This window comes from Chiloscyllium plagiosum, unplaced genomic scaffold, assembly GCF_037043375.1.
Source record: "Chiloscyllium plagiosum isolate Xiang-an unplaced genomic scaffold, Cpla_swu_hap1 HiC_scaffold_29, whole genome shotgun sequence".
NCBI lineage: Eukaryota > Metazoa > Chordata > Chondrichthyes > Orectolobiformes > Hemiscylliidae > Chiloscyllium > Chiloscyllium plagiosum.
Window position 1 is genome coordinate 19,919,472 of NW_028270167.1, and position 13,941 is coordinate 19,933,412.

The window sequence follows — 13,941 nt, forward strand, 5'->3', positions numbered from 1 at the left end:
AGTTCAAGTTAGAAAATGCCTCAAATCTTGCAGTGTTAGTTTGGGGTGATTTTGAACTGAAGTGCAAAACTGGTTCTTATTGTCTTAGTGCCACCATAGTTATCTTGTATTTAATAGTGAGTGTTATGGCTTCTGATGCTGCCTATTGTCAGCCTTAGCAGAGGGGAGGAATTTGCACCTACAATTGTATTCATAGATATTCACTTATACACTTCTTGTTCTTTTTTTTGCCTCATCTTCATTTGTGATTCTGTTAGCAAGTTATCAGTTTGTTTAAAAATAGAATTTCTTTTAATTTCAGAGGGGCATAAGTGACAAGAAACCAATTACCTAATGAAACACATTTTATAAGAACAATATAATAGTGTTAACTATTGACTTTTATTTTTGCCACTGTGAAAGAAAGCTTTGATTGGAATGTGTTCTTGTGGATTCTTAAAACCACAAGTAATAGACAATGAAACTATTGCAAGCGCTATCCTTTTTTCTGTTGTTTCCAAAAATTGCAAGCAATCATCTTTGCAAAAATAATTATCTACCATAGAATCCCTATACTATGGAAGCAAGCTATTTGACCCATTGAATCCACACTGACCCTCCAAACAGCATTCCATCCAGACCCACCCTGTCCCCATAATTCTGCATTTCCCATGGCTAACCCACACATCCCTGGACACTATGGGCAATTTATCAAGGCCAATCCATCTAACCTGCACACCTTTGGATTGTGGTAGAAACCAGAGCACCTGGAGGATATCATACAGACATGGGGTGAATGTTCAAACTCTACACACAGTCACCCGAGGGTGGAGTTGAACCTGAGTCCCTGGCACCGTGCGGCAACAGCACTAACCACCCAGCCACCATGTCACTCTATGCTTGCTTTTGTCAGCTGGTGGTAGTCCAATTTTCTTTTTCCAACATTTTCTATTTACTGTGAAATACATAAAATTGAAAACATGCAACACAGACGTTTCACAGAATCAGTCCATGTTGGTATTGACTTATACATGAACAAATGCTACTAATGTGTTGACCCACCCAGTCATAATGCCTTTCTATCCACTATGTATCCCATCTAATCCAAATGTTGATATAGTTTTTGCATCATATATTAATCCAGGAAATGAATTCCGCAGCATCAAATCTCTTTTTCTCACCGTCCTTTGTTCCTACAAAGACACTTTAAGAAAAAAGTGTGGCAAAGGGGTATTTGAGTCTATTAAAGGAGTTGCAGCCAAAGTGTCTCAGGCATGAGCTCCTAAAATATGGACCAGGACGTCACGTGGAGTTGCACGCTAAAATTCAGACTCCCGAGTCCATAGATAGCAATGGTAGACATGGAGATTCAACTGAGTTCTAACAGCTGTACTGCTCTGTGAGATTCTGGCTCTCAATGCATCCCTACCTCACTCTCGCAATTCTCACTGAGTAGTCATGAAAATTTTCAAGCCTTTATATGGGGTTGCAGAGAGGAAAAGATTTGGGAAAGCACTGATACATAGATACAAATATATTACTGATATTGACATATTTCTTCCCACTGCTTCAGGTCATTATGGTCACCATCAGAAACTATAATAGACTGCAAGGAAGTGGGCAACTTGTATGTTGTGCAACTTTTATCTCTTTCACAGTAAAGTAGTGCATAAAGGATCAGTAATACAATTAAACCTAAAATAAATCTGAGGGATGAACTTTAAAACTTTAATACATATAGAAAAATTGAAAGACACAAAATAATGGGATTGAGGGTCAGCAAGTCATCAAGCCATAGAGATGTGCAGCATGGAAACAGACCCTTCGGTCCAACTTGTCTATGCCGACCATATATCCCAACCTAATCTAGTCCCACTTGCCAGCACCCAGCCCACGTCCTTCCAAACCTTTCCTATTCATATACCCATCCAGATGCCTTTTAAAGGTTGCAATTGTACCAGCCTCTACCACTTCCTCTGGCAGCTCATTCCACAAATGCATCACCCTCTGCATGAAAACGTTGCCCCTTAGGTCTCTTTTATATCTTTCCCCTCTCACCCTAAACCTATGCCCTCTAGTTCTGGACTCCCCAGGCCTGGGAAAAAGACTTTGTCCATTTATCCTATCCACGCCCCCCATGATTTTATAGACCTCTGCAAGGTCACTCCTCAGTCTCCGATGTTCCAGAGAAAACAGCCCCAACCTATTCTACCTCTTCTTATAGCTCAAATACTCTAACTCTGGCAACATCCTTGTAAATCTTTTCTGAACCCTTTCAAGTTTCACAACATCCTTCCGATAGGAAGAAGGCCAGAATTGCATGCAATATTCCAAAAGTGGCCTAACCAATGTCTTGTACAGCTGCAACACAACCTCCCAACTCCTATACTCAACGCTTTGATCAATAAAGGAAAGCATACCAAACACCTTCTTCACTATCCTATCTACCTGCGACTTACTTTCAAGGAAATACGAACCAAGATTTTTAACTGAAAATGTTATCAGAAAAGTGAGAAAGTTGAAAATGCATTATTCATTATTATCCAAAATACACCAGTTCAAGAGTTGTGTCCATGATTTGTACAATTGCAAATTCTTGACAGAGATTTTAAAAAGGAAATGGGGAAAACTAATTAGTGTGACATTAGAACTGACAACATGGATAAGGAAGTGCTTATGGACATTGTCTACATGATGATTCTGTAGATATTTAATAAGATTCCACACAAGAAGTTATCAAATCTGCAAGTGCACAGCATGGGAGGTTACTTTGTAACCAGGTTTGAAAATTGGTTGGAAGATATGAGTCTAAACAAAGAGCATTTATCCTGATTGACAAGATATGGTAAGGAATGTTGACTAGGTATCTTCACTGGATCATTACTTTCACCATCCATATTGATACTGTATGAAGTTTTTCAAGTTGTATATCCAAGTAACTTGGTGGAACAACAAATTACAAAGATAAACTATCCGAGTAAAGCTATACAAATTGAATTCAATCCAGGGATGTGCAAGATAACAGGTAGAAAAAACAATCAAATAGGCTAATAGAATTTTAGGCTTTATCTCAAGAGATTTGAAATGTTGATGTGATATTTCAATTGTACAGAATCTTGCACAGATGCCAATTGAAGTATTGCATTCAGTCTTGGAAGCTGAATTTCAGTGAAGATATATTGGTCTTGGAGGGGATCCCAGAGTTGAAAGGATTAAATCATGAGAACAGGTGACAAACACCTGGACTGAAAAACTTTGTCTTTTGACTTTAGAAAGTTGAGGGATGACCTAATCTTTTTTTATTGTAAAAGGGATTTTACAGTTAGCTAAAGAGGCTATGGCTTCTGATGGAAGAATTCAGAACATCAGAGTGTAATCTTAAAATGAGAAGTGAGCCAATGGCAATGTTGTAACGTGGACTGAACTGATTTCAAATGTAGAAGCAGCAATGAAACTGACAAAAGCAGCTTAATGGGACACTGCATTTCAATAATTGGAGATTGAAGTTTGTTTTAGGAATTCCTTCTCTATCTATCTAATCCATCCTTGGCACTACATGATGAAAGGTGTCATAACTAGATTACTCTGAAACCTGACTCATGACTTCACTTCTAATTGGAGAACAAGTAAAATTTGATACAAATTAGCAGTGGACTGATTGGCGCACTGGTGAATGAGAGGTTGTCACTAATCTCATTACTTTGAGGAAATCTAGATCAATGCACCTTTTCACAGGTGTTCCAGGTTCTTCAAGTTTATAATTGTCAGTGGTTATATGTTTCTTCCTACCTTTCTCCAAACTAAACAATACATACAGAAATATGCTCATATTCGGTTTTACATTCCATAATTATACTATCCATAGAAGAATGTGAGTTTACCACCCTGATGTAAAGACTAATGAAGATCATGAATGTCATTTTATATTTAAAACTGTTTCTACTTGAATGCTGATAATATGAACCTTAAAAGTGAGTCTTGCATGAGCATGTCCATTTATACTGATCACCAATACTTTAAGAAGAAAATAATTTGGAACTGATATTCACAAATATTGATTCATCAAGGGGCAAGCACAATTTGATATTAATCATACTGCAAATGGTGAGATTTACCAAAAGTTAATTATCTAATTATATCTGTCACGATAAAAATCAATGTGTTCCTTAGTAGATCTCAAACATAATATCCTAAACTAAAACAAATGAACTGGTGCAAGATATTTGCAATTCCTAACAATGAGCTGGTGAAATATCGACAATGGTATTTCTTGCTGGTTGGGAAGCTAGTGGCGAGAATCTGGGTCAACAAGGAAATGTCAATCATGTTCACTGTACCTCAACACAAAATAATTAGAACAGATCAGTCTCCGCAGTGTTTGTTGGAAGAACAAATGGTCCAAATAATGGCTGATATTTTGTTTTCAATTTTAGAATTGATGGGGAGACTCTTTCCAGGCTTGAACAATGTTGGCTATGGAGAGAAATTTGGTGATTCTAGTGACGTGAGATCAAACAGTCACATTTTCTGTGCTGAGGATTGCAGACGAGAAAGTCTGAGCAGGTCCCTGTCGACTCCAACTTGCCACTTGTTCCTCTGGGGCTCTCTCTCAGATATCTGGCACCACCATCTCAAGGCACACTCTATGGGCACTAGGTACATGCTCCCCACATTCACAGACATTGGCATCTGTCATGTACCAGTCTGACTGCACCATCATGGCACATTTCTGATCCACAGTTCAATGCTGCACTTTGATGGGCACCAGCGCCTTTCATTGGAATGCTTCTGTAAGAATGCTTTGCAGGCAGGAGCAGATACCCAGTTCACAGACTGTACCATCTCAGGGCCATTCTTTCACTGTCACTGCACACACTCATTTTGCACTTACCTGATACAATATCCTTGTGTTGCCTTTTTGCATTTTGCCTCCTCAGTCAGAGCTTAAAGACTCTCAGTTCGTCTGCCTTTCCTTGATATTCATTATCAAACAAAAAGTCAGACAGCTCATTATGATTTTCAGCAGTCATCAGTCAAAGGGGTGGACAGTTTAGTGTATGTACCATCCTATCTCAACGTCATTCCTATAGCACATGCCAGCAGCCTAAGTAGCAAACACGTTACGTATCGAACAAATAGCCATGTCTCAAAGGCAGAGGTACTGCATGCATAAAGCAGAGTCATCATTTGAACACAACTATAAGCTATTTCTAAACTATTGGCTAGTTTGGGCTGTAATGCTTCGGCCATTCTAAGGTAGTTCCCATTGCTCTTGGGTCAAATCATTATTGACCTCTTGTGATAGGCATAATCGGTGAATATTTCACTATATTTTTCGAAGAACAAAACAACTTGACAGTTTCCAGCTCATAAGCCAAATTTTTCACGAATTTGACGATGAATGTTATGGGGAGTTAATTTGTACACTGAGTACAGTAAATCAGATTGGGATTCTAACCTAATGTCTTTATTACTACCAGAATTCTACCAGAATGTTAAACCCATTTCATTTGCCTGGAGCTAAATTTTAAATCTAATTCAATTTCTATATTTACATTTGATACATTATTGAGGAGTTTCTAGAGGGTTGTGGTTTACACTCGGCGGTAAAAGTGTTCGATACAAGTGGAAAGTTTCTGCTTTAGGCAGAATTGCCAAAAAGAGCAAATATCACCTAATTTGAGAAATTTTTTTTTTAGATTACATTACAGTGTGGAAACAGGTGCTTTGGCCCAACAAGTCCACACCGACCCGCCGAAGCGCAACCCACCCATACCCCTACATTTACCCCTTACCTAACACTACGGGCAATTTAGTATGGCCAATTCACCTGACCTGCACATCTTTGGACTGTGGGAGGAAACCGGAGCACCCGGAGGAAACCCATGCAGACACGGCGAGAACGTGCAAACTCCACACAGTCAGTCGCCTGAGGCGGGAATTGAACCCAGGTCTCTGGTGCTGTGAGGCAGCAGTGCTAACCACTGGGCCACCGTGCCGCCCACAGAAACTCTTTTTGAGTTTCTGTTCAAGTTCATTTGTATATCATGAATTGCAAAATTAGCTATGGAGAAGTGAGATTGGGCAATACTCTTAAATGGGCTGAAAATGTGGTGCTGGAAAAGTGCAACCTTCCTGAAGAAGGGCTCATGCCCAAAATGTCGATTCTCCTGCTCCTTGGATGCTGCCTGACCTGCTGCGCTTTTCCAGCAACACATTTTCAGCTCTGATCTCCAGCATCTGCAGTTCTCACTTTCTCCTAGAAGATTTTAACCTACTGTGAATCCTCTTACAAGGATGCCTTCCTTGAAGAAGCTCTCTTCCTCCCTCTACATTCCTGAAGAAGGGCTTATGCCCAAAATGTCGATTCTCCTGCTCTTTGGATGCTGCCTGACCTGCTACGCTTTTCCAGCAACACATTTTCAGCAATAATCTTAAATGTACTTCTTAAACAAAGTTTGCTTTAAAGAATTTACTTGACCTATTTAACTGCCAACTTTATCTAGTTTGAATAATACAGCTGAAAATGGGTTTGTCAGAGGAAAAAAAAGATCCAATTGTGTGAATCTTCATCAATATTTAGCCTTTGTGTGAAATAAGCTTTAGACTGTGGCACATGCTGCCAGCCCCTGCATTAGAAGATTTACATTCAAATCGCACTCCAAGCCCTGACTGTGGAAAGAACGACTCTTTGAATGACATGATGTTGAACAAATACCCTGTCTACCATTTCATATGGACATATGGAAGAGACATTAAAAAATCACAAGCACTGTTTCCTGATCAATATTCATGTCACCAAAACGACGAGCTGCCAGAACACTGCTCAATATTTGTGTTTCCTTTGTGTAAACCGGCTACTATATTTCTTGACACCAAGTTATAGTCCAACAGGTTCATTTGAAACTTTTGGTGCCCCGCTCCTTCCTCAAGCAGCTAGTAAGAGAGAATATTTCGGACACAGAATTTATAGTAAAAGATCAAAGAGTCATACAACTTATGTGAATGTATTGAACAAACCTAGACAATTCTTAAGGCTTTATTCAGTTAGAGTGAAGGGTAGGTTTTGAATGATTAATATGTAAATCCATGCCCCAAGATGACTTCAGGTTTTAAAGCTAGTACTTCCAAATAAACCTGTTGGACTATAACCTGGTGTAGTGTGATTTTTAACTTTGTCCAACACCGGCACCTCCACATCAGAATTAAGGTGACAGCTCAGGTCAGACAATGCATTTTAGGTGTGAGGCCATATTTCAAGTCTGTTTGTATATCATCCTGGAGTCAGACTGGTTTTATTTCCAAATCTCATCCTGCAGCCAGACTGATTTTTTTTCAATTGTGTGACTTTTGACTCTGTCCACCCCAGTCCAACACCGGCACCTTCATATCATGCTATATTTCTGAGGAAGAGTTACTTGACCAGAAAACACTAACTCTGATTTCTCTCCACAGATGCTGCCAAACCTGCTAAGCTTTTCCAGCACTTCCTGTTTTTGTTTCTGATTTACAGCATCTGCAGTTCTTTTGTTTTTTATTTGGTGGCTATATTTTCTACTTTATAGCAATTGCTACTCTTCAGAAGTACTTCATTGGTTGTAATGCGTTTTTGGATGCTCTCCGGTCATGAAAAATGCTGTATGTGTGGAACATAGAACTGTAGAAAGATACATGATGAAGTAGGTTGCTATAGAGCTGACTGACAAAATTTTAACCAATCCTACCCACTTACCATATTGTTATCTATGTGCTCAAGTGTTTATCCATGACCTTTTAAATGACAGTGAGGTTTTTGCCTCTAATACCTTTTCTCTAGGTACTAGAGTGAGTTCAATATCCCCCATCACACTTCGAATTCTTCTGCAATTTATACCCTTATCATGTATAAAGTAACAATAAATTAATGCATGTTTGAGTACAGTAGTTAATTTCTTAGTCAGTGAAATATTGTAAAATTAGCTATAGTTTGTTAGAAGTGTGTATTAGTGTCTTTATGCTCAAAAGAACAAATGTGATTTTCCAAGCATCCTCGATGGCCTGCAAAAAAGGTGATTCACAGAAACTTCCAAAGGTGATTAATTTCTATGGGGATCAATTTCTAGCATCTTTTTTGAATGAGCATGAAAAGTTGGAGAAATTATTAATGATGAATGTCATTTAAAATTAAAATTAGGATCTTTTGCAGAAGTAATGCTAATTTTGAATGAATTGTGCTGAATAGAACATGGCAATCAAGTGGAAGCACTAATCTGCCACTAACAGTTGCAAAACATTGACATAAAATTTCGAGTTGAAGATGGAATTGCCCAGTGTTAATAAGGATATACATTAATGAGAAAGCCCATCATTGTGCTTGTGCACTTGGTCGAACATGAGCTGTATGTTGAGGAATAGGTATCACATGAATGTATAGCAATTCAGTCCAAGGCACCCCATAGGCAAGCTGTTATTGTAAATGACACCCGAACCTCTGAAATCTCACCATTTTAGGGAAATGCAATAAACTGTCATGTCCTGGAAAATGCTAAAGTTCCTATCTCTGGCAAACAATATCAGTCATCTGCTGGATATAACTATCTGATACAGATTGATTGCTGTTCCTGACATTCTTTGTAAGAGGCTAAAATGAGTCTGAAGCACAAAGGTTCAAAGTTGAAGTATTTTTGACAATCATTACGAGTGCCATTCCTGTTCTGAAGATTACTTGTACCTCAGATTGCAGCTCATGGTGCAACTTTGTGATTGCTTCCCTCCAAACTATTAGCCTTTGAAAAAAACTGTTTATTAGACAAGTCCATGTAATTTTTCTGTGCCTCTCTATACAGCGTGGAGGGTAATGATAAATGAGTTTTTGATTTCTTGTGGCCTAGTCTAATCGGCCAGGCATTGCTTTATTCCTTCAACCGCCAAAGAAAATATGTACAGATTGATTTCTACAATGAATTTTCATCATCTTAGAAACAGAAAAAGGCTCTATCAAAATGTAAGGCAGTAATTCCTTTCATCGCTGAATTGACAAGAACTTACAATGAAAAACAGACTGAGAAATAGAACCACAACCTTACTTTAAATCAAAATCTCTCTTGTTAGATAATATTTCATTCAAAAACACAATCCACAAACCTTGGTTACCCAATTATTTTAGGTAAATTATGAGTACAAGTGCAAAGGATGGAAAACATCATGAATGTCAAAATATCAGCATTTCTGTCTCATAATATTGAAACACAACTCTCATTTATTTCTCTTGGGAGCTTCCTTCTCCACTGAAACGTCCAATGGGAAAGGGCCTTATACATTTTATGGATGGAAGATCATAATATGTTCTCTGCCTCTTCCTTTGCTTTCGTCATTTAGACCCTGAGAAAACACATTCTGGGACATAAATATCTGGAAAGGGTAGCAATAACCTCAGTTTCATGTCAGTTCTGCGCATGCCGTCCATTGTGATTGCGAGGATAAGAGCTGTTCATGGGTTAGAACCAATGTGTTTATCAGTTTGTTGAAAGAATTCTTGTGATATTAGTCCAAAGGGACGATATCTCCAATCTCTTCTTCAGGAGACATGTCATTGTCAGGGACCTTTCAAGCATCAAAGTGGGACTCAGAAACATGGACTTGAATTTTGCTGTGACTTTCCTTGATTAAGGGTGGCACAGTGGCTCAGTGGTTAGCACAGCTGCCTCACAGCACCAGGGTCCCAGGTTCAATTTCAGCCTTGGCTGATTGTCTGTGTGGAGTTTGTACATTCTGCCCGCATCTGTGTGGGTTTCCTCCCACACTCCAAAGATGTGCAGGTCAGGTGAATTGGCCATGCTAAATTGCCCATAGTGTTAGGTACATTAGTCAGTGGGGAATGGGTCGGGGGCAGGGGGTGTCGGTTGCTCTTTGGAGGGTCTCTGTGGATTTATTGGGCCGAAAGGCCTGCTTCCACACTGTAGGAAATCTAATCTTACGCTATTTACACACAAAGATTAGGTAGTTGTTTACTCTTCTCTTCGTATTCTCCCACCTCTACTAGTACCTTAGAGGATTTTCTAGTTGATACTTACTTCCTCACCTGTTTCTTTGTTAACCAGTTACTATTGGTTGGCACAGCCACCCTTTCCATTCACAGTCACTCAACAATCCCCTTCCTGATCTTCTGTTACTTTATGCAAACTTAACCTTGTCTAATATCCAGAAACCCCAACAGCAGTATGTTCCAAATACATAATGTGACTTTCCTTTATGGGTATTTATGTATCTATGTGTGTATGTCCATTATAATACAGTATCCATTACTTTAAATGGAATGTACCTTTATCAACTTTTTTTTTTATCCTAGATGAAACTACTAGAACTAGCTCCTCATTAAAACTCCAACATGAAGATAACAACGCTGTATTAATGGAAAAACAGACCTCCTATTATTTTCTACTGGTTTTGTGTGGATAAGGCCAATTTCTTTTGATGACTACTTTGCTATTTGCCAGGATCATACAGCAATATTAAATTTACCTTCTTCAAAACATTGCATTCAAGCTTATCGAGGTCAATATGTGTGACCTCTTTATGTACTTACTGTCTGCTTAATGACTATCTTGAAAGGGCATGTTCCAAAACAGACCACATTTATAATAAAGAGAAATTGGTATACTAGAACTTAATAATTACTGAATGAAATGACTCTCTGCTGTTTTGGGTGTAGCCAGTTTATAATTGTAGGAAAGCTGTTGATTTTCTATGATGTTTAAGATTTTAGATGAGATGAAAATGCATTAAATAGTTTTCATGATAAGATGCCATTTTTCTCTCTGAAAATAGTTTTTCATTATGATGGTAACTGACCAAAATGCGAATGAACCATCCATGACTTCTCAGAAACTAACTTAAGTGAATTCAAAGACGAAACTGCTGAGTTTGCTTTGAGTTTCCTTATGGAGAAAAACAGATAATAAGTACTGTTTGCTTGAGTTGGTTTCTACCATTGAAATTTAGATAATTACCAATATCAACTAACATATTCATGCATAAACTTTAACCAAGGGATTTTGTGTTAATGTACCACTTTAAGAAACATTATGATATTATAAATTGTGCAATTAATATATTGAGGAATTTAGGTTACAATGATCACAATTTAGCCCAGATTGTTCCAGATCTTGTGCCTGACTTTATGGAAAATTCAAGATTGTTATGCTTTTGTTTATATTATTGACAATATTAAATCCTTTACAAAAATGCAAGGAATTGAATATGCTGAATATCGGAAATAAAGACAGAAATTGCTGGAAAAACACAGTAGGGCTGGTAACATTTGTTGAAAGAAAGCAGAGTTAACATTAAATCTGCTTTCTCTCCCCAGATACTGCCAGACCTATTGTATTTTTCCAACATTTTCTATGTTTGAAAATGAAATCCTTTGTTTCCTGAAAGGAAGATATAAGCAAGGAATCATGTTAGTTGAATAAAATGTATTTATTACATTTGTTTTGAGTTATGGACATTGCTATTAAAGTAGGCTTTGAATACCTGATCTTCACTGCCCTTCACTAGTTGCTGATAGGGCAGTTTCTTGAACAGTGTACATTAGGAGCAGAACTCCTCAACAAACCATACCAGCTCTCTGACTTGTCCAAGTAATAATGGTATTTGTGTCCATTTAGAACATAGAACATAGAACAATACCGAGCACTGTGGCACAGTGGTTAGCACTGTTGCCTCACAGCGCCAGAGACCCGGGTTCAATTCCTCCTCAGGCGACTGACTGTGTGGAGTTTGCATGTTCTCCCCGTGTCTGCGTGGGTTTCCTCCGGGTGCTCCGGTTTCCTCCCACCATCACAAAGATGTGCAGGGTCAGGTGAATTGGCCATACCAAATTGCCTGTAGTGTTAGGTATGGGGTAAATGTAAGGGTATGGGTGGGTTTCGCTTCGGCGGGTCGGTGTGGACATGTTGGGCCGAAGGGCCTGTTTCCACACTGTAATCTAATCTAATCTAAATCACTGCAGGACCTTCGTCCCTCGATGTTGCGTCGACCTGTGGAACCAATCTGAAGCCTATCTAACCTACACTATTCCATTTTCATCCATATATTTATCTAATGACCATTTAAATACCCTTAAAGGTTTTGAGGCTACTACTGTTGCAGGACGTGCGTTCCATGCCCCTTCTACTCTCTAAGTAAAGAAACTGCCTCTGACATCTGTCCTATATCTATCACCCCTCAGTTTAAAACTGTGTTCCGTCATGCTAGCCATCACCATCTGAGGAAAAAGGCTCTCACTGTTCACCCTATCGAAACCTCTCTTTATTATATATGTCTCAATTAAGTCACCTCTCAACCTTCTTCTCTCTAACGAAACCAGCCTCTAGTCCCTCAACCTTTACACAAAAGATCTTCCCTCCATACCAGGCAACATCCTAGTAAATCTCCTCTGAACACCTTTCCAAAGCTTCCACATCCTTCCTATAATGTGGTGACCAGAGCTGTATGCAGTACTCCATGTGTGCCCGCGCCAGAGTTTTGTATAGCTGCAGCATGACCTCATGGCTCCAAAACTCAATCCTTCTACCAATAAAAGCTAACACACTGTGTGCCTTCTTAACAACCCTATCAACCTGGGGGGCAACTTTCAGGGATCTATGTACATGGACACCGAGATCTCTCTGCTCATCTACACTACCAAGAATCTTACCGTAAGTTCTGTACTCTTTATTCCTCTTGCTCCTTCCAAAGTGAATCATGTTATACTTTTCTGCATTAAACTCCATTTGCCATCTATCAGCCAAGTTCTGCAGCTTATCTATGTCCCTTTGTAACCCACAACATCCTTCAGCACTATCTACAATTCTACAGACTCTAGTGTCATCTGCAAATTTATTAACTCATCCTTCTACACCCTCATCCAGGTCATTTATAAAAATGACAAACAGCAGTGGACCTCCAACAGATCCTTGCGGTACCCCACTCGTAACTGAACTCCAGGATTAACATTTCCCATCAGCCACCACCTACTGTCTTCTTTCAGCTAGCCATTTTCTGATCCAAACTGTTAAATCACCCTCAATCCCATGCCTCCATATGTTGTGCAACAGCCTACCGTGCGAAACCTTATCAAATGCCTCACTGAAATCCGTATACACCACATCAACTGCTTTAACCTCATCCACCTGTTTGGTCACCATCTCAAATAACTCAATAAGGTTTGTGAGACACGACCTATACTTCGCAAAATTGTGCTGATTATCCCGAATCAATTTATTCCTTTCTGGATGATTATAAATCCTATCTCTTATAACTGTTTCCAACACTTTACCCACAACCCAAGTAAGGCTCACAGGTCTACAATTTCCAGGGTTGCCTCTATTCCCCCTCTTGAACAAGGGCACAACATTTGCTCTCCTCCAGTCTTCTGGCACTATTCCTGGAAACAATGACTACATAAAGATTAAAGCCAAAGACTTTGCATTCTCCTCCCTAGTTTCCCAGAAAATCCTAGGATAATCCCATTTAGCCCAGGGGACTTATCTATTTTCACACTTTCCAGAATTGCTAACACCTCCTCCTTACCCACCTCAATCCCATCTCACCTAGGAGCCTGGATCTCAGTATTCTCCTCAACAACATTGTCTTTTTCCAGTATGAAAACTGACGAAAAATATTCATTATGAGTTTCCCCTATCTCCTCAGACTCCATGCACAACTTCCCACTACTATCTTTGGCCCTAATCTTTCTTTAGTCATTATTTCATTTCTGATATACCGACAGAAAGCTTTAGGGTTTTCCTTGATCCTATCTGCCAACGACTTCTCATATCCCCTCCTGGCTCTTCTTATTTTTCTCTTTAGGTCTTTCCTGGATAGCGCCCTAACTGAGCCTTCACGTCTCATCCTAACATAAGCCTTCTTCTTCCTCTTGACAAGAGACTCAACTCTTTAGTAAGCCACAGCTCACGTGCTCGACCACTTCCTCCCTAT

The 13,941-nt window shown here is 39.2% G+C and overlaps 1 long non-coding RNA gene across 1 annotated transcript in view; it reads left to right on the top strand.

The window, feature by feature from the left end:
- The window catches only part of LOC148142263 (uncharacterized), a 97,221-nt gene extending 85,792 nt beyond the window's left edge, over nt 1-11,429 (top strand). Inside the window, exon 3 of the long non-coding RNA XR_015752050.1 lies at nt 10,307-11,429. This is a non-coding gene — a long non-coding RNA (uncharacterized LOC148142263). The remainder of the gene's footprint in view (nt 1-10,306) is intronic.
- Nucleotides 11,430-13,941: the final 2,512 nt, after the last annotated feature.